This window comes from Pocillopora damicornis, chromosome 9 (genome assembly GCF_964200805.1).
Source record: "Pocillopora damicornis chromosome 9, jaPocDami1.2, whole genome shotgun sequence".
In the NCBI taxonomy this organism is placed as follows: Eukaryota; Metazoa; Cnidaria; class Anthozoa; order Scleractinia; family Pocilloporidae; genus Pocillopora; species Pocillopora damicornis.
In genome coordinates, this window is record NC_142678.1 from 17,710,752 (window position 1) to 17,732,076 (window position 21,325).

Consider the following 21,325-nt stretch of genomic DNA (forward strand, 5'->3'; position numbering starts at 1 on the left):
TATTCAACTGACCTCCACAATTGCTTTCAATAACTTATTTCACGCAGAAGTATGCCACAATTATTGTGTCCTTGAACAACCAAGAATGGCAACCTATGATTTTTGTTTAGGCACTTTTATTGGAATGTACCCCTAATCATCTTAAAGTGAAGTCTCTCTGTCAGTACTAAATTAACCCTTTCACTGCCAAGATTTCATCAGTAATTCTTCTTACTGTATTTCATACAATTCTTTAGATTTCATTTGGAGAATTTGGTATTCAATCAACTAATAATCTCATTATTTATATTTTTCTCTAATCTCATCACTACCCTGCTTGATATTGTATTGATATCGTAAGGAGAAATTCTGTATTGGTCACTCATGGGAGTTAAAGGGTTAATACAATTATTATTCTTATAATACATCACTAACAAAGTCATGAGCTGGACAGAAGAAGTGGCCAAGCTAGCCGAGTTTGCATTGTCACAGCCTCAAGAATGCTATGTTGCTTTTACCTTTGGCCTGAAACACCGCTGGACCTATTTCCTTCGAACACTGCCTGATATTCAGGATACTCTAGAACCACTGTAGAATGCAATACCAAATGTCCTTATTCCAGCTATAACGGAACGTAGCTGCAGTTAAAGTGGGCGACATGTTCTTGCCAGTACCAGTGCGTCATGGTGGCGTTAGAATCACAAACCCCTGTCATGACGCAAATCGTGAGTATCAATCGTCAGTGAAAGTAACCATGCCATTAGTTGAGAAAATCGTTTCCCAAACACATGAGCTACCAGACGGCTTCAATCACAGGCGGCCCAAGCTTCAGCTGTGAGATGATCACCTTGCGAAATGAGAGTTATGGTAAAATTATAATTTGTATGGGAATATTTACGACCTCTCTTAGGAATATAAAAATACAGTCAAATACTCAATAAAAATACCTCTCCTTACTTCCACAGTGTATCGCTTGTTATCTGAGAGCTTACTATTTTAAAAAGAAGCCATTTTAGCGAGTTATCCATTTCTAGGTTTACTACATAAGAGAAGCTCAACGCTACACACTCCATTCTCGAACGTCCGATCCTATATATAGAAGCAAAAAGTCCAACACAGAATCCAAGGCATATGCTTTAGTTTCATGTCAATCCACTAGAAATTCAATCTTCCCCGTGAAACCGACGCTAAGCCGCACTTTGCTTCAAAAATTTCCCGTTTAGATGTTTCTGATAGCAGCACGACACACGACCGTTGAAAACCAGCTTGTTAACCCTGCCTCCTTTGCAAACTTTGCCTCGCCGGGGACCACACCGTCACTTAGCACTCGTGGTTTGATGACAAGTGACGGTGTGGTCCCCGGCAGGTATGGAAAAGGAATGCAACAGATACAATAGCTGAATAGCTGAGCTAATTTCAACTAAGAAAGGAGAGACTTGTTCGGAGTTAATATTAATATTTGTAAATAAAGCACAATTTGTTTTCGTTCTACAGTTGAACCCTGGTAACTCGAATTGCCAACGGAAATTGAAATTACTTCGAGTTATCGGGCTTTCGAGTTATAAGGGTTTTGAACAAAAAGACCAGAAACACTTGATTTAAGAGGTTCAATGCTTATACACGTATTATTGTGACACTGAATTTTGAGGGGAAGAAGAAACATGTCATTGATTTCAAGAGTGAACTGGGCAAAACTGACAAGTGATGACAAACAACAGATTGATTCCAGATTACGCGCCATTATTTCTCTTCGCCGGGAAGAACTGTCAAAACCGTTTGTTTACGGACATACAAAAGTTGTGATATCGGCAAAGGTCAATTTGTCATAACACATAATTGAGATTAAATTTAATCTTCCGGCGCAAAATGTTATGGCTCCTTGGTCCGCAAAACTGAAAATCGACGTCGAGTTATCGAGAGTAAAATTACAAAGAAAACAGGGAGAGAGTTAACCTCAGCCCACTTTTGTGATTTAACGCTTTAACCCCTAGGAGTGACTAGCATCTGATTTCTCCTTACAGTACAACCCCTGAATCAAACATTGAGGTCATGAGAATAAAGGAAATGATCACCAACTTAAGAAGTTGTTGATTGTAAAACAAATTCTCCTCGACAGCAACTGAAGAAATGTATAGAGAACAGTGAGGAGAATATGCATACTAATGATAAGATGTAAAGGGATATTAAGTCTTTACGCCCTCACTTGTTTCAGATTATACATTGACCCATACTACTCTGTTCTTTTACGCCAGAATTATGGCAAGTACAGACGTCTAAATGCTCTTTTCATAATCGTTTCAACCAGCAAAGATCGCAACGGGGTTGAATTTATTTCAACTATGGAAGATAAGAACAAAAAGTATAAGGAACCCTAAAAAAACAAACCCAAATATCATAAGCTTCGTCTGGCTTCCTCGCTACAATAGTTGACTCTTTTCAAGTTACAGTTCTTCTGAAAAAATTATCAGTTCTAAATTTCTTACTTGAAATGTTTTTGTGCAAATAGAAAAAATAAATAGGAAGAATTCCTTTATCATATACTTTTGGTAAATCTTCACGAAAGAGAGGTTGACTTCCCTCTTAAAGAGCTCGCTCAGGAGTAATGGTAAGAGTCCAATTGCATTATTTACAGGTAAGCGTTATCCAGTCTACCTTTTCCACTGGCACCCGGCTAAATCCCAGTTTGAATGGCGCAGAGATCTGGACATTAATCACTCGCTGGCCGATGTTCTCTCAGGCCAGTATTTCGCAAATTTCCTAATTCAAAAAGGAGCTTGGAAAAAGATTTTAGTTCCTCTACTATAACATAGAATAGCTGTAGCTGATGGCAGATGATTTTTGTAATGATATTTCAGTGCCACCATTGTTATAATGATCCACTGACCGAAAAAAATCTCATTAATCAAATTACATAAAACTGGTGGATTAAAAGGCAGGGACGGAACTAGAAAAAAATAACGGAAACTCAAGCAACGATCTCTTCTTATCAAAGCACGTGATTCAAGGCGAAAAAACGCTTCCTTACATACGGGGGATCAGAGTCCAAATAACATGTCACACAACATGTCACGTCACGTCATGTTGTTTTGCCTATAATTGAATTGAGTTGGAATCATTGTTGATTTCCTATGGTGTGATCGGTTAATTTTGTTTAAGTGATCCTGGTAACAGCAGTGAACTTATGAGAGTTCTGCGATCTTGACATGTTCTATTCTGAGCTTGTAGTATCATGGAAGAAGATACTTTTTTTATTAACCCTTTAACACCCTTTGATAACCAGGATAGAATTTATCCTTACACTTCCAATACAATATCAAGCAGACAAGTGATGAGAATAAAAAAAATCTATTAAAGGATGATTAGCTGATCCAATATCAAATTCCCTAAACTAACATCATAAGAATCGTATGGAAGACAGCAAGACAAATTACTAGTGATGAAATCTTGGGAGGGAAAAGGTTAATTATAACAACAATAATTCTAATGATAGTAATTCCTCTCTGTTGTCGGCAGCGCGCTTCAGCACTCGTAGGTTCTCCAGTGCAGAGGAAGAGAGAGCTTCTTTAATTTATAGCTACAAGCCAACTGCTGTTCAAGACTACTTGCCTTTTTATACAAGCTTACTTTTTTTAAGGTCACTCAACGACGACCTGTAGAAATCCTGTATTGAAATGAACGCCTAAACGAACAACAGGCGAGTAAACCGAACGGCGGTAGAGGTTTTCACGATCGCTAATGGAAATTACCGCCAACAAACCTTTTTCTATCTCTGTATTTTCCACATTAGTTAAACAATATTAACAACATACAGGGAATATGAATTTGTGAAAAGTTTAGTTGTTGTAATTATTCGTCTTTCTATGCCCTAATTATGGCTAAGATGACTATTGTCAAAGTAAGTTTATTACCTTTTTAAATTAAACTATAAAAACAACAAATCTGCGTGCGTGCGTTTCGTGGTCGTTCCTATGGGAGAGAAGGGAGGCGGGGGGAGGTGTGGGAGGGGCTAGAGCATCAGGTTTGTCGTTAAGATTCATCTCAGTTGAATTTAAGTCGTATTAAGCTGAAACCCTGCAAGGTCGTTACGAATGTTGGGTCAAAATTCTTCCGAACTGAGGAACTAAGAAACAAAAGGGTTCGTATTCTCTCCGATCAGTAAAATTCCATGACTTTGCAGGACATTTTACAAGACTTTGTTGATGTCTTCCATACCCTTTTATCAAAAAGTTGCTTTCACGGATAGAACGCGATCATTGGATTGGGGCATTTCTTCATTGCTGATTATTTTGGGAAAATCCGCAGGAAAACTTGCACGACTTTCTAGGTTGACGATAAGTTCATTAACAACTGTGACAATAGGTTTTCCAGCTGCAACATATTTTCAGGACAGGAATGCTGTCAAATCGGGGGAAAATAGCTCGGCAGGAACGGAAACTCGATATCATTTCCTGGCACACGGAGATCAACCTCAATGGCGTTCTTGCGGAGCTCAAGGAGACAAGGACTTTTAAAATGGTCAGCACTCGGTTCCAACAGTAATTTATTTGGAATTTCTCGTAATAAGTAATGATGATAAGACTTAGTGGAGTCCAATTCGGTCTGTAATCATACGAGTGATAACAGGATTCCCTGTGAATGCGGCAAGGTGTACATCGGAGAGACTGGACACAGAATTAAGGAGCATGATCGAGACATCCAACTCGCCCGTACCGAGACCTCCGCCGTTTCACAGCATGCTCACAACACCGGACACAAGCCTCTCTGGAACGAAGTGAAGTTTATCGATCGTGACCCTTATTACTACACGCGCAGGGTCAAAGAGGCAATTTATATAAGACTTCACCCTGACAAAATCAACAGGAATAGAGGAATAAAAATTCTAGAAGCGTGGATGCCCACGATCAAAAAACACAACAGGAGAGCCGTGCGACAGTGGACCGCTGAGTGAAAGAGCAAGGATCGAAATGCACCAATCAGAGCTGTTGAAAAACAACCAGTCACAGCAGAGCATCATGCTTTATAAGATCACGCATGATTGTCGACCTCATCGCCTGAAGAAGACTGGCAGTATGCAGTCGAAACGTCACACGTGACTACATCGTGAGATAAACGGAAAACTTAGCTTTTATTGTTATTCACCACGATGAATAACCACGGCCTTTTTTACGAAATTATTCCGAGAATATAATGTCCGAGTAAAGTAACAGGAAGATAACTTATTCGATTATAAGAACTCGTGAAATTATCGCAAGGATATCTTTTCAGCTGCACGCCTGTAATTATGAGTGGAAAAACGGCTCCATAAAATTGAAAACGTAGGATCTTTGGCTACTAAATGAACTAAGGCTACGATAGCATCGTCAAAGGAACAGTTTCCAAACATCATAGGTGCAGTTTGTGCTTTTTAATCTAAAAGCTGAACTACTGTTGGCTTTAACACTTTTCTTCACAGCAAAGCTTTCTAAGATTAAAAAAAAAATTGCCAGATAAGAATTGCCTGTTGTTTGACAAAAGATAAAGAATATCCTGATTTAAACTTATAAAAAGAAGAGGATAGAAACAAGTCAAAACACGAACAAGTCTATTCCACTCATTCGGAAAGGTTTTGATGTCCAGAAACATGCTGAATACGGGCTGTTACGAAGAATACTAATTCGAAATTTAATCTAGTGAGTTGTATTAAAATCTTCCGGCTATGTTACGAAATAATTCCTTTCATTGTCTCGTCTGGGAATCTCAGCAATTCAAGAAAATGACTTGTAACTAATTCTTACGATTTCTGTCCTCCTATTTCTCACTCCTTTTTTGTATTTCGCTTTTTAGAGGATTTAACACTACTTCCAAACGAGCTTTGACTCAAGGCATCGATTCCATCGTTTATAACTGGAGCAAGACTATCTCCACCTGCACGTTTCCCGAACGTTACTGAGTTAGTGGCAGAAACATAACACTCCTTGGCTACCTACAGATGCATCATAAACACGCAGAGGTCGTGGCTTTTTCAGGTAAATACTACGAGCAAGTTCCTGACACTGCTTAGCCTTTTCGAAGTCGCCCAGTTGTTCATGAACAGAACCCAAGTTATTGTAATAAGTTTTTTTTTTTTTTTTTTTTTAAACATTTTTTTTATTTTCACTTAAAGCACAAATACTAGAGTAATATAAACAAATACAAAGTTAATTACACTAACGCTTACGCTACTCACTAACACTAATTACGAAAAACTACATTACATTACATTCACAGTCGGCTAGATTTAATTTATGTTGTGGTTATATAATAATATAAGCCTAATTTGTACAAATACTAATCTACATCAAATTCCTTTTTTGGTAGAACGACTGTATATACAACTGCGTCTATAACTGTTAATACCCGATACTCATCTATTGAATTACACTAACATGTTTTCCCATTTTTTATAATGAATAGATTCTTTTTTATTCTTTTTTGCAATCAAAAATTCAAATTTCCGAGTTTCAGATGTTTTAGCCTTCAGTAAGGATACAGACGGCTTGATATTTTTACAACGACATGAATAAATGGTATATTTTCCAAGAATGATTATGTGATTTAACAAACAATTCCCAGGGATATTATCGGAAATACCAAAGAGGATTGTTACCCCATCAAGCTTATCAATTTTCATATTGCAAGTGTTTAACCAAGAAATAACCGAAAGCCAAAAGTTTTTAGTGTAGGTACAGCTGATTAGAAGATGCTCAAGAGTTTCTTCGTGATCTCCACAAAAGGTACACATCGGAGAAGGAACCAAATTCATTTTATATAGGATTTTATTGGTGTAGAGAATACGATTTAAGATTTTGTATTGAAAGGCTCTCGTTCTGGTGTCAAGAGTGACTCGACCCGGCAACAGATAGATATTTTTCCAGTCTATATTACCTGAAATATTATATACGGAATTAAACTTAGATTGGGCAGTCGGAGAAATCTGGATTCGTTTGATCAGGGTGGAATAGATTGATTTTGAAGTCATTCTTGTTATATCTTGAACATCGTCTGAAACAGTTTTGTCAATTCGGTTGTTATTATTCTCTCCAACGTTAAGGAGCTGTTTCCAGTTAGGCGGAATGGCGGAAAAAATGCCTTGTAGGAGTAAGTAATCTGACAAGGAGAGATTTTTCTCTCTAAAAGCGTCCCACCTTTTTAATTTTGAGTCATTTGAGAGAATATCTCCAAGTTTCACAAAACCTGCTTCTTTTATTCTCTTGTTGTATATTGATTTCTTGTTAATCAAGAGGTTCTGGTTGTTCCAGATAGTCACATTTAAAACGTCCTGTTTTGTAGCTATTATATCGTGATTGCCATTAAAGTCAGACAAAACTCAAGACATTCTTTATAAAAAGAAGGTAGTTTACAGGGTAGGCGCGATGGATTGAAATTGCACTGAAGCAGGAAACTGGTTCCTACATTCTTAAGATAATGAGACAAGAAAACTTTCCACGGACTACTATTATCATCTAAATACCTTGCAAGACACACAATTCTTTGAGTTTTAATTAAAGATTCAGGGTGAGGCATTTTGAGGCCACCGTCTTCGTATTCACTAATTAAGGCTAGTCTTTTGACTTTGTCTTTGCCTCTCCACACGAAATTGAATATCACAGAATTTATGCTTTTTATTATATCCTTATCAAAAGAGATAAAGGAGGCCCGATACATAAACTTAGGCATAGCAAATGTTTTGACTAATTGAATTTTGCCAATTAATGTTAAGTTTCTCCATTGCCAGCAACTTAAGGACTTTCTTATTGACTTTAAAGTAAGGTCAAAGTTAAGCTCTCTGCTTTTACGCTGATCATAAGTGAAAAATATGCCTAGTATTTTAATTGGCTCATTCACCTTATTAATATCGAGAGCTTCGTGATTTCGATAGGAACTTCCTAACCAGTAGGCTTCTTTTTTGTCCTTATTTAGTTTAAGCCCTGAACATTCACCATATGTGTTCAATAAGGAACTAAGAGAGTCAAAAGATTCCTTATCGCGTAAAAAGTTTGTTAAGTCATCGGCGAAAGTGATACATTTGATTTCTTTGTTTTCTACTACTATACCTTTTATATCTCGAGTCTGTTTGATAGCGGTAAGGAGGGTCTCCAAGGCTAAAATAAATAAATAGGGCGATATAGGGCCTAAATAGGGCCTATTGTAATAAGTTGCCACGTCTACATTCTCAGCTCCTAGCTTTTTTTGTGTAATACTCAGAGCAAGTTCCTCATACTCCTTGGCCTTCTCAAAGTCGCCCAGTTTGTCGTGCACCAGACCCATGTTCTTGTAACTAGTTGCCACGTCTACATTCTCAGCTCCTAGCCTTTTCTGGTAAATACTCAGAGCAAGTTCGTGATACTCCTTGGCCTTCTCAAAGTCGCCCAGTTTGTCGTGCACCAGACCCAAGTTATTGTAACTTGTTGCCACGTCTACATTCTCAGGTCTAGCTTTTTCTGGTAAATACTCAGAGCAAGTTCGTGATTCTCCTTGGCCTTCTCAAAGTCGCCCAGTTTGCGGTGCACCAGACCCAAGTTATTGTAAATAGTTGCCACTTGTACATTCTTAGGTCCTAGCTTTTTCTGGTAAATACTCAGAGCAAGTTCGTGATACTCCTTGGCCTTCTCGAAGTCGCCCAGTTTGCGGTGCACCAGACCCAAGTTATTGTAAATAGTTGCCACTTGTACATTCTTAGGTCCTAGCTTTTTCTGGTAAATACTAAGAGCAAGTTCGTGATACTCCTTGGCCTTCTCGAAGTCGCCCAGTTTGCGGTGCACCAGACCCAAGTTATTGTAACTAGTTGCCACTTGTACATTCTCAGGTCCTAGCTTTTTCTGGTAAATACTCAGAGCAAGTTCGTGATACTCCTTAGCCTTCTCGAAGTCGCCCAGTTTGCGGTGCACCAGACCCAAGTTATTGTAAATAGTTGCCACTTGTACATTCTTAGGTCCTAGCTTTTTCTGGTAAATACTCAGAGCAAGTTCGTGATACTCCTTGGCCTTCTCGAAGTCGCCCGGTTTGCGGTGCACCAGACCCAAGTTATTGTAAATAGTTGCCACTTGTACATTCTTAGGTCCTAGCCTTTTCTGGTAAATGCTCAGAGCAAGTTCGTGATACTCCTTGGCCTTCTCAAAGTCGCCCAGTTTGTGGTGCACCAAACCCAAGTTATTGTAACTAGGTGCCACGTCTATATTCTCAGGTCCTAACCTTTTCTGGTAAATACTCAGAGCAAGTTCGTGATACTCCTTGGCCTTCTCAAAGTCGCCCACTTTGTCGTGCACCAGACCCATGTTATTGTAACTAGTTGCCACGTCTACATTCTCAGGTCCTAGCTTTTTCTGTCTAATACTCAGAGCAAGTTCGTGATACTCCTTGGCCTTCTCAAAGTCGCCCAGTTTGCGGTGCACCAGACCCAAGTTATTGTAACTAGTTGCCACGTCTACATTCTCAGCTCCTAGCTTTTTTCTGTCTAATACTCAGAGCAAGTTCGTGATACTCCTTGGCCTTCTCGAAGTCGCCCAGTTTGTCGTGCACCAGACCCAAGTTATTGTAACTAGTTGCCACGTCTACATTCTCAGCTCCTAGCCTTTTCTGGTAAATACTCAGAGCAAGTTCGTGATACTCCTTGGCCTTCTCAAAGTCACCCAGTTTGTCGTGCACCAGACCCAAGTTATTGTAACTAGTTGCCACGTCTACATTCTCAGGTCCTAGCCTTTTCTGGTAAATACTCAGAGCAAGTTCGTGATTCTCCTTGGCCTTCTCAAAGTCGCCCAGTTTGCGGTGCACCAGACCCAAGTTATTGTAAATAGTTGCCACTTGTACATTCTTAGGTCCTAGCTTTTTCTGGTAAATACTCAGAGCAAGTTCGTGATACTCCTTGGCCTTCTCAAAGTCGCCCACTTTGTCGTGCACCAGACCCAAGTTATTGTAACTAGTTGCCACGTCTACATTCTCAGGTCCTAGCCTTTTCTGGTAAATACTCAGAGCAAGTTCGTGATTCTCCTTGGCCTTCTCAAAGTCGCCCAGTTTGCGGTGCACCAGACCCAAGTTATTGTAACTACTTGCCACGTCTACATTCTCAGCTCCTAGCTTTTTCTGGTAAATACTCAGAGCAAGTTCGTGATACTCCTTGGCCTTCTCAAAGTCGCCCAGTTTGCGGTGCACCAGACCCAAGTTATTGTAACTAGTTGCCACGTCTACATTCTCAGCTCCTAGCTTTTTCTGTCTAATACTCAGAGCAAGTTCGTGATACTCCTTGGCCTTCTCAAAGTCGCCCAGTTTGTCGTGCACCAGACCCAAGTTATTGTAACTAGTTGCCACGTCTACATTCTCAGGTCCTAGCCTTTTCTGGTAAATACTCAGAGCAAGTTCGTGATTCTCCTTGGCCTTCTCAAAGTCGCCCAGTTTGCGGTGCACCAGACCCAAGTTATTGTAACTACTTGCCACGTCTACATTCTCAGCTCCTAGCTTTTTCTGGTAAATACTCAGAGCAAGTTCGTGATACTCCTTGGCCTTCTCAAAGTCGCCCAGTTTGCGGTGCACCAGACCCAAGTTATTGTAACTAGTTGCCACGTCTACATTCTCAGCTCCTAGCTTTTTCTGTCTAATACTCAGAGCAAGTTCGTGATACTCCTTGGCCTTCTCAAAGTCGCCCAGTTTGTCGTGCACCAGACCCAAGTTATTGTAAGTAGGTGCCACGTCTATATTCTCAGGTCCTAGCCTTTTCTGGTAAATACTCAGAGCAAGTTCGTGATACTCCTTGGCCTTCTCAAAGTCGCCCAGTTTGTCGTGCACCACACCCAAGTTATTGTTAATAGTTGCCACTTGTACATTCTCAGTTCCTAGCTTTTTCTGGTAAATACTCAGAGCAAGTTCGTGATACTTCTTGGCCTTCTCAAAGTCGCCCAGTTTGCGGTGCACCAGACCCAAGTTATTGTAACTAGTTGCAACTCTGGTATGCTTTGGTCCAAACTTTTGGAGGAGAAATTGCAATGAAAATTCATAGAATTTCTTTGTGGCCTCAAAATGACAATGGTTCTCACATATCTTGCCGAGATTTTCCATTTCAGGCTGGAAGATTTGAGGATGGGCAGCTTTCGAAAGTACGTTTTCAAAACTAAGAATAAAAATTCTTAAATGTAAGGCAAGAGAGTGGCTTTGCAAAATTGAATCTGACGATTCCTTCAGTAGGTTGTCATCTATAAACTGGTTAAACGCCGCAACAGCGCTTTTCAAAGTTTTGGATTGACGGCTTTCCGGATAGCTCTTAATCAAAGACTTTACGACATCGCGCACAACCTGATGTACCCGTATGTGGAAATCAAACTCATCTCCATGTGTTAAAATTAGCGAACATCTTTGGAGTTTCATAATTATCATCTCTTCATCTTTTATTCCTTTATCGACGCTTACGATATAATTCACCACGATATCTGCATTTAAGGGCTGTGACGAAAGGAGGCAGAGAAAACTTAATGCATGATCTATGATTCTGTCTGATTGCATCACTTCTTTAATGGCCAGTCTTGTAGCTGTTGTCATCGATTTCTTGTAGCATGGGTTGGTCTCTGTAAGTAGAGTCTCTGTCACATCACGTTGCCCTTTCTCTACTTTCCTCAGAAAGTCATTCCATCTAAACTCTGAGAGACGTTTGCTCTATAGGAGTTGCTTCACAGAGGTGGCTGCACTTGCTAAAGCAAGAGGTTGGTAGTCGAGTTCTCTAGCTGCTAGTTCTATCTCACTATCGCTGATACCAGAAATCAGGGCTAACAAAGAACATGCCTCTTGGGACTGCATACCTTTGCTTACTGAGATGTGTCGAATGGAAGTGCTTGTTAACGGTATACATGTACTATCTTGAGTTGTGATCAACAGATACCCCCTTCGCCATTGTCCGTGTCCTTGCTGGGGTAAATGAACATGCATTTCAGATAAGCTTTTCATGTTGTCAGCCAACAGAAGCCAGGACTCGTACTGACCAATCTTTGAGCTGATTAAGGATATCAGGCTGTTAATCTTGTCCTCTGTCTTCAAATCTTTGGAGATATGGATTTGTGTAATCGCATCTTCGGGGCACTTTATTTGTCGAGCGAACATGATGTAAGAATCCAAAAGTGTGCCCAGCGTCTCGGCATTCAGTGTCATTACAAACACTTTAGAGCAGGAATCTTCTTGGGCTTTCTGGTAAAATCTCTCGGCTAAGACCTGCCAGTTGAGATTTACCGCTGCCAGGATTCCCGGATATATACAAGATACTTAAGTTGCTCGCATCAGCTTGCTTAAGCTCCTGCAGCTGGTATGTGATGTCAGCAACCTCAACATCGCGACTTGCTATGTCATGTGAAGGTTTAGGAGGAAGAATGCAAAACGGGGAGGTGTCGTTCAGTAGTTGTTCTGAAAGAACCTTAACTTGTTTTTCTTTCTCTTGTAACTGATCTTCGAGGCTCTTTCGTCTCTCTTCTGTTTCCTTTAAGTTATCTTTAAGGTTACTTTGTCGTTCTTCTGTTTCCTGAAGCTGGTCTTTAAGGTTCCTGCGTTTTTCTTCTGTTTCTTGTAGCTTATTTTCTTTTTTCTCTAAGAGATTCTCAAGGCCCAATCGTTTTTCTTCTGTTTCGCTAATCTCATATTCATATACCTGTAGTTGTTTTTCAGTTTCCTTGAGCTTTTCTTCAAGACAAATTCGTTTTTTTCTTGTTTCCTTCAGCTGATCTTCCAGATCCTGGCGTTGACTCTTTGTTTCCTTCAGCTGATCTTCCAGTTCCTGGAGTTGACTCTTTGTCTTCTTCAGCTGATCTTCCAGGTTCTTGTTGTCTTTCTCTTTGATGTCCAAGTCTTTCTTTAAAGCTTTCACTTTGTCTAAGAGATCTCTCACCTCCTCTGTTGGAAACATCTTTTGGTTTGTGATGTCTTGAATTTCTACAGTGGAAAGACCTAGTGCTTGGAATGCAGCAAAAACTTTGCCAATAGCAATTTTAAAGTCTAACTCCGAAAGTTGACCTTGTGGCATATGAGCAAATTCTTCATTGCGAAATTTTCTGAGATCGTCGACATTCGTTTTCACCACCGCGTTTAGACTGTAGATGCAATCTGAGTAGAGAATGGCGTAAAACAACATCGCAGAATCCCATTCCGCTCTGTTTCCTTTAATCATGGTCGACAACATATGCTCGTTCCTCCTTTGGTTTCTCGGGGACTCTTTACTGTAAAAGTCTTTCCCGTTACTTGGATCATCTTTCCATTCTCCAAGAGTCGTACGGTAAAGACTGTCCCATTCTTGTTTGAAAATTGTTCGCAAACCTTCGGTTAGGATATCAGTTGTGACGTGACAAATCTTGAAATAGTTTAGTTGCTCATCAGTATATTTTTTTGGAGCGGTCATGTCTTTCGTAGGTGTGTCTTGTAAGCCTTTGTGAAAAATACTAATATCAGCTAACAGTCAAAAATAATTACCGAATCTAAAACTTTAGTAATTAAACTATTTCAAGCGAAAACAAAAAATTGGTATCAGTAGTTTTAAGACCTGTCCTGGCGCCAAAAGAGCTCCGTCCTGAAATATGTCGTGTAGTCCATTTAAATGGCGTTAATTAATTAATTGATACACCAATTTCAAATCAATCAGTGATAAAATCAATAAAACGAAGTAGAGAGTAAAGGAGAGAGAATAAAGCGCTGGGTTTAAGGAGCATCGATAAAACCATAAAACCCATGGAACATTCTGGCAAATTCTGTAACGTTTCTGAACATTCTAACTAACAAACAGAGAAGCTTTGACTGTGCTCTGTTCTGTTGTAGAGCACGCAGGAAGCGGCTAAAGCGCGAAAGAAGTGAGGTGTTTTGTCTCTTCTCCCGTTACAATAACGTAAATTACGGCGCTTGGCATGTTGACAAAGCTTTGTTTGGTTCTCCTGTTGCTACATACCGACTCGTTTGTTTCGAAATTTCACCATCAGTTAACGAAAAAAAGCTAGAGAGAAGTCCGGGAAATTGTCGGACTTAGTACAATTTGGCAGATGGCGTCACAGCTTTAGCTCAGCTCTATGCCTTTTACTCTGATAGGGCACGCTCTTTCCACTAATGACAGCGCATGTTATCTACGAACTTTATTATAAAACATCCTGAATAATTTTTGAATAATCCCAAAAACGCCACAAAGTCAACAATTGTAAAGATTGTGAAAAAAAAAATAAAAGTATCTACAGCCCACTATTGATCAGTTTGCATCTTTAAGGTCCATTTTAGTGTGCAAATTAATTTTTTCTTAATACCCAGTTTCATGCAAAATTGTTGTCCAGCAATCAAGCGAGGGAGGTAGGGTCATGTCAGCTTGCTGATAGGAAAATTAAATATCGGATCGACATAATCGATGTATCGAATCAACTTCAGCTTGTTTCCAATCACCCCATAAGGAAACGATCGTAAACGGTTACATTTATACTACGCCCGGCGCGGTGAAACATCGTGTGACATAACGTACTCCCTTGCCTAAGCCTGTCACGCAACTGCAAATTGCAAAATTCCGCCGGAGCCGGAAGCTCCTACGTCTCAGCAGCCTTACTTGATCGCATAGGTAAACAGCCAGTGCGGAAAGAGTTCAGAAGGATTGAAATGCTTATGTAAACAACAGACAGAGAAATCGAAATCCATGATGTGGTGATTGAAAACCTCTCGGGAAATTTTCACCTGCACACAGAGATAACAAAGATGAACCATGGTGTGCTGCTAACCCTAACCAATCCTGGGTAGAAAGACATCTTGGTGAGGTACAACCACCTGAAAGGAGTGGAAATAGATGACGTTCATTTGAAGAGAGAGCTCCCCGTCCACTTAATCCTCGGAACAAGCGAATACGCAAGAATCAAGACGGAAACCACACCCAAAATGGGGAAACCTGGAGAACCGATAGCTGAACTAAGGCGCTTTGGATGGACCCTTATGTCTCCTGTAAGCGAACCAGACCTAACCAAGATGTTTTACCAGTCTTTACCTAACAACAAGCATGAGTTTGAAGCGCTTGTACCACCAGATAAGAAAGTTGAAGAAGCAGCCAGGCATGTTGCAAAAGTATGATGACATCATCCAGGACCAGTTGACGCAAGGAACAATGCAATGGAACGAGCACTCAAGGAACCAGAAGGAAAGGAGTTCTACCTTCCACACAAAGCCGTAGTACGGGAGACAGCAGAGAGCACTAAGATCGGCATCGTCTACGATGGATCTGCTCAAAGCAGAAAATCAGCACCCTTCCTTTATGAAAGTTCAGAGACAAGTCCACCCTGGCAGAATCACTATTCCTTCTTGGAGGAGATATAGATCAGCACTAGCGAAACCTTCAGCAGAACTTCCCAAGCGAAGTCGAAGAAGTTAAACGGAGCCTCCATGTTGACGACCTGATTACTGGTGTAACAACTGTAGTCGAGAAAAAAGCAGCCTTGGCTATTTTCAGAGAAGGGAGATTCAAGCTGCAAAAATGGCATTCAAAAGTGCCATCCCAAGACGAGCCACCATCCTCAGAGAAAGCGGCAGAACAACATTCAACCACTCAACTGGAAGCAAGTCACAGCCTTGCCACGCCCGAGGAAGAAACGGCGGGAAAACAACCAACCACTGTGCTAGAGTATCATATGGATGTAAAGAAGGGGGAGACCAAACTGTTAAGCGCACCGTGGAACAAAACAGTGGACACAATAGAGGTCGCCTTTCCCACCCCAATCGTCAAAGTAACCAAGAGGGAAATCCTCAGGAATATATCTAAGATATACGACCATTTAGGATTAGCTTGGCTGGAAAGATGCTGTACAGAGAAACATACGACGCCCGAGTACCTTAGGACCGAGATCTTTCCAGGGAGCTAAAGAACACGTGGGAGAGCTGGGAAAGAATGCTGACTGGAAAAGTAGAAGTCCCAAGAAGCCTTGTCGAATGCCGCGAAGAAATCTTAAGTACCGTTTTTCACGCTTTCGGAGATGCCAGTAGCAAAGGCAATTCAGCAGCCGTGTATGCAGTCACACACCAGTCGTCAGGCATCACCCAAGGTCTGGTAATCTCAAAGTTCTGACTGGCGAAGAAAGGTTTAACCACACCAAGGCTCGACTTAGTCGCTGGGCACATGGCAACCAACCTTGTGGACAACGTGAAGGAAGCCCTACAAGGATTCCCAATTAGGAGCGTGTATGGTTGGCTCGACAACAGTGGAGCCCTACATTGGATCAAAGGGGGTGGAAATTACAAGCAATTTGTGGGAAATCGAGTTCGGAAGATCCAGGACAAGAATTACATCCGTTGGCGACACGTCGGAACAACGTACAACCCTGTTGATTTCGGAACCCGATGTGGTCATTTATTTGAGACAAAAGACCTGTGGTGGCGTGGACATCTATGGTTAGCACACCAGCAACAGTGACCTCCAGATATTGTGACAAGCCCGACCAGAGAGCCGCAAGCTGAGGCCACACTTATCAGGGAAGTACTAGCAGTCACCATTGAAACAAATGACGGACATGGTCAGCTGATGCGGAAGTGGGACCTATGGACAACCATCCGAGACGGGGCGTGGGTGTCGCGCTTTATTCGAAACTGCAGAGCCAAACAGCAGCAAAGTATCACCGGTCCAATCACTACTGAAGAAACTAATAGGCAGATGAAGTTCTGGGAAAAACGGACACAAGTCAGATGCCAGGGTACGAACATGTTTCAGGAAGATCAGGAAAGTCTCAATCTCTAGGTGAACGCAGATGGATTGTACGAATGCAGAGGGCGTATCCAGGGAGACTACCCCATTTACTTCCAGATGATACTTTGTTCAGCAAAAAGCTGGTAATGCACGCCCACCTTCAGACTCTACATGGGGGAGTCAGTTTGACGATGGCAAAGATACGAGAGAAATATTGGATACCTCGCCTCAGAAGACTAAAAAAGAGAGTGATAAATGAGCAACATGGATTTAAAATGCATTCCAGCAACCGCCATAACAAACCCACCGACTGGAAACCTACTCAAGGAAGGAACAGAAGTGCCCTTCAAGTCAATCGGAGTCGACTTTGCTGGGCCTATCAAGTACTTCAGCAAGAATAAAAGGGAGTTAAGGTATACATTCCACCATATGCATGTAAGTCAATCCGTGCCGTCTATTCGGATCTACTACCAGATCAAACAACAGAAAACTAGTTGCGCAGTCTGAAACATTTCGTGGCGAGACGAGGACGGCCAGAGAAAATCTTCTCCGATTAATGAGTAAACCTTCGTTTCAGCATCCAAATAGTTAAAGAAAGTTTAAAAAGATGAGAAGATGAACGACTGGCTAGCCAAGCAAAACATCCAGTTGCACTTTAATCTCAGTAGAGCTCCATAGTGGGACGGTCAGTTCGAAAGATTGATTGGCGTCATGAAGAAGAGTATGTACAAAGCAATCGGAAACGGTCACCTGCGCTAGCATGAATCGGAAGAGGTCTTCTTAGACGTGGAGACAACCCTCAACAACAGACCTATTCGTTATGTAGAAGACGATATTTAAATTCCAGTTTTGACCCCTAACCTTATGCTGTTTGGACAGCCAAATCAAATCCCTGTAGAAAAACTAACCAAAGTTGAAGATTATGACCTCAGAAAACGCGCCAAGTACCTACGGAAATGTAAGGATGTCCTGTAGAAAAGAGGGATAATCGAGTACCTAAGGGCCAGAAGAATACGTGATGCTTATCAAGGGAGAGGAGCGTAACAGAAGCAAATGGAAGATTGGTGTGGTGGAACGCCCGATTCAAGGTCGAGATGGAGTAATAAGAGGGGCGCAGCAGAGAGCTGGTAAGACATACATAGAGAAACCACTGCAGCTGCTGTATCCTCTTGAATTAACCAGCAGCAGACCTGAACGAAGGAGAGGAGAGACGCTAAGTACTGACGCCAGAGAATTACAGCCGAGAAGAGCCGCAGCAGATGATTTGGGTTTATTAATCGTGAGATCGGAGTTACCAGTGAGTAGGAAAATAAAAATAGTGTACATCAAACCAGTGTGATTGTTTGTCGCGAGATCATTTACGACACATAAGCAAAGAGCTTCCACGTATGAATTTTGTCAAATGCGCGATGTAAACAAAATGTGCAAATACGAGAAAAATGAGCCCCAAGATGAGTAGTTGCCGCGGAAATTCCCCTAGGGGATTCGCCTTGCGGTACGAGATTATGACACCTTCCAGATTTATTAACTTTGATTTGAAACTACGTTTTCTGGATAACTCGGGTGCTTTTGATTTCAAAACCTTTTTTTTCTTACTCAGATAAAATATTTTAATCCAGTTAAGTCAGACAAAATGGCCTCTGAAGGTGGGAAGTAACCTTAAAGGGCATTAATTGATTAATAAATTAATAAATCGATTTTAAATCAATCAGTTATAAAATCAAGAAAACGAAGTCGAGAGTAAAAGAGAGAGAATAAAGCGCTGGGTTCAAGGACCATTGATAAAACCAGGCCCATGGAACCTTCTAGCAGATTCCGTAACATTCCTGAACATTCTAATTAGCAAATAGAGAGGCGTTGACTGTGCTCTGTTCTGTTGTAAAGCACGCATGAAGCGGCTAAGCACGAAAGAAATGTAGGGAGAAACACGAGACATAGTCGAGTGTTTCTCCCCACTTCTTAAATAGCGATCTCTGTAAAGCGGTCCACGACATTTCGCATTGGAAAAACGTTTTGCCTCAAACTTTGCCCATTAAAGTATCTTTGGTAGTTAGTAAATACAACCATATTGGTTTCTGGAAATATTTTCAAGAAACTTTAAGAGAGCTCTCAATAATCAAAGCTGCAAAAGGCTCTTGTTTGACCTCTTACGACATCGAAAATTTCAAAAGTTGACAAGCTCGCTCCTCGTAACACACTACAAGCAGCAAGAAATCGTTTGTTTTCCTGAATTGTGTGATATCTAAGGGGCTTGGAAAGTATTTCAATTTTGATGTGTGTTTATACAGAGGTTCGCCATAATTTATTCAAAAAACACCCGTTAGACGACTTTCCGAAATTAGTCAAAAGTACTCTTTCTTTCTTGGCTGATATTTCTCAAGTCCAAAAACATCTTGCACTTATTAATTTCCTTCACCGTAGTGACTTCAAACTTTTAGGAATTTTGCCAGCGTGACAGCAAAATTGTGTGAATTAGTCTATTAAGCAAACTTCGACCGTTCTTTATTAGTAGCTTTAGAAATCTAAGATTTTAACAATTTTGAAAAGAAAGGTTAGCAGGACAAAGCTTTTAGAACACACTAATTGATACTCTAAAAATTTTAAACGGCTAAAATCTGGCAAACGATTCTGTCTCGTGACGAAAAAGGTGAATAAATCAGATCATGTGACTGAAGTTATTTCGAAACGACTTTCTACGTGTATCGTATCGACTAATTCGATGCAACTTCAGCTTGTTTCGAGTCACCTTATGTGGAAACGACTGTAAACAGTTACATTTGTTCCACGCTCTGCGTGGTGAAACATCGCGTGACCTAATTTATTCCTTTAAAGCCTGTTACGGAAATTGCATGCATCGCCGAACATGTGTCGTTTCCAAATGCGTAGTTGTATAGAAAACTGTGCCATTTCACGACGAGAAATTGATGAAAAATACCTTATACATTCCAGAAACTATTCCATCCCGCACAGAAACGAGGAAAAAAAAACATGATTTCTACGATACTGATTTTCTGGTTTCAATTCTAAAAATAAGCATGATCACATCATCTTCAACATGAAAGTCTTCTTTTACCTACAGTGCTTGGTTTATGTGGTTGCCACTGCGAGATCGAACGGTGCTCAATGTTCAGTCGCCTTCCCTGAAAACAAGCAACGAAGAATTTCTTAGGAAGATAACTGATTTTAGAGATTATTGTTTGTTCGTCTGTTTGTTTGTGATTGTATGGAGAGCGCCTCTAATTGAGCGCGCAGAGCGAACTGATTGGATTAATGTGAGGCGCATCAACAGTGCGATCCTACCTAGAAAGTGACGACTTCATTAGACAAACAATAAAATTTTTCATTACTGAGGTAGTCACCTCCGTGAATGATCACAACAAGCCGTGTGCCATTGCCTGAAAATACATGAAACTTAACCCTTTCCTTGGAGTGCATTTTTGGTACAAGAGTCGGGGATTTCAAAGATGAATGTGCTAATTTAAGATTACGTAGCAGGTCGTTTTACATTCTCTACTAAATAATTCAGTTAACATGCACCCTAACTAAACTACTGTGATTTTTCCCTTGTTCCAACAGAGGCGTGTATCAAGCACAAATAATTGGTAAACTGTAAAATAATTATTCATCATCATTATTTCTAGTGATCTACAAAGGCAAATCAAATTAACACTATTATCGCCCATTGGAAAAATAGCTCCCAATGATGTATCACACTTGTCTAGTTAACCTTTGATAGTGAGCCACCAGGTGCACGGAAACAACATTGCAGACATAAACAGAAAAAAGAATAAGTAATCTTACCACAATACTTGATCTCACATCGTGGAATCACCAGTAGCGAGGGCGGAAATTTCTCAAGCAGGACTCTCTGTTTATCACTGCAGTGAAAGATGTTGATCCTTCTGTTGGGTTTGATGTGGAACAGCAGTCACCTCAACGCCACTGTAAATACTGATTGCAGTCTTGAAGCGTTTGATCAAAGTTTGAAAGTTGTTACACAGGAATTCAACGACCGGCTGACCAACTACGAAATCCGTGAATCAGGGTGTAAGCGGAAGTCGAAACTGAAAGTACTTGGTCAGCACAATAGTTATGGTTCGTTTGCAGTTTGGGAATAGTGAAAGGAGGGTAAGAGGAAATGTACAATGCGGAATTACGAGATGAAAAATGAAACCATATTAAAAGTAATACATAATTAATTTGTTTGTTTGATTGGTAAACTTTTACTAGTTTGTGTCGAAATCATGTGACTGAAGTTAAGACGAAACGACTTTCTATATGTATTGGGTTGACTTAGTCGATGTATCGAATCAACTTCAGCTTGTATCAAATCACATTTTATGGAAACGACCGTTAACGGTTGCATTTATTCTACTTCCGCCGTGGTGAAACATCGCGTGATCTAACGTATTCCCTTAAAGCCTTTCACGCAAATCGCATGCATCACCGATCATGTGTAGTTTCCAAATGCCGAGTTGGAACGAAAACTGAGCCATTTCACGACGAGAAATTGATGAAAGATACCTTATATATTCCACAACAAAATGTAGTCCATTGCGTGAAAATACATGAAACTTAACCCTTTCCTTAGAGTGCACTTTTGGTACAAGAGTCGGGAATTTCAAATATGAATGTGTCAATTTACGATTACGTAGCAGGTCGTTTTTTATTCTT

The 21,325-nt window shown here is 40.6% G+C and overlaps 2 pseudogenes across 2 annotated transcripts in view; both read right to left on the reverse strand.

Moving 5' to 3' along the window:
• Positions 1-20,550, reverse strand: part of LOC149040458 (uncharacterized) — a 39,050-nt pseudogene extending 18,500 nt beyond the window's left edge. The window contains exon 1 of the transcript XR_016179505.1: positions 20,453-20,550. The product of XR_016179505.1 is annotated as an uncharacterized LOC149040458 (transcript). The remainder of the gene's footprint in view (positions 1-20,452) is intronic.
• On the reverse strand, positions 8,415-20,589 carry LOC149040460 (uncharacterized; annotated as a pseudogene). The gene is made up of 3 exons (XR_016179544.1): positions 20,453-20,589; positions 19,725-19,791; positions 8,415-13,386 (listed from the first exon to the last, which is right to left on the reverse strand). The product of XR_016179544.1 is annotated as an uncharacterized LOC149040460 (transcript).
• Positions 20,590-21,325: the final 736 nt, after the last annotated feature.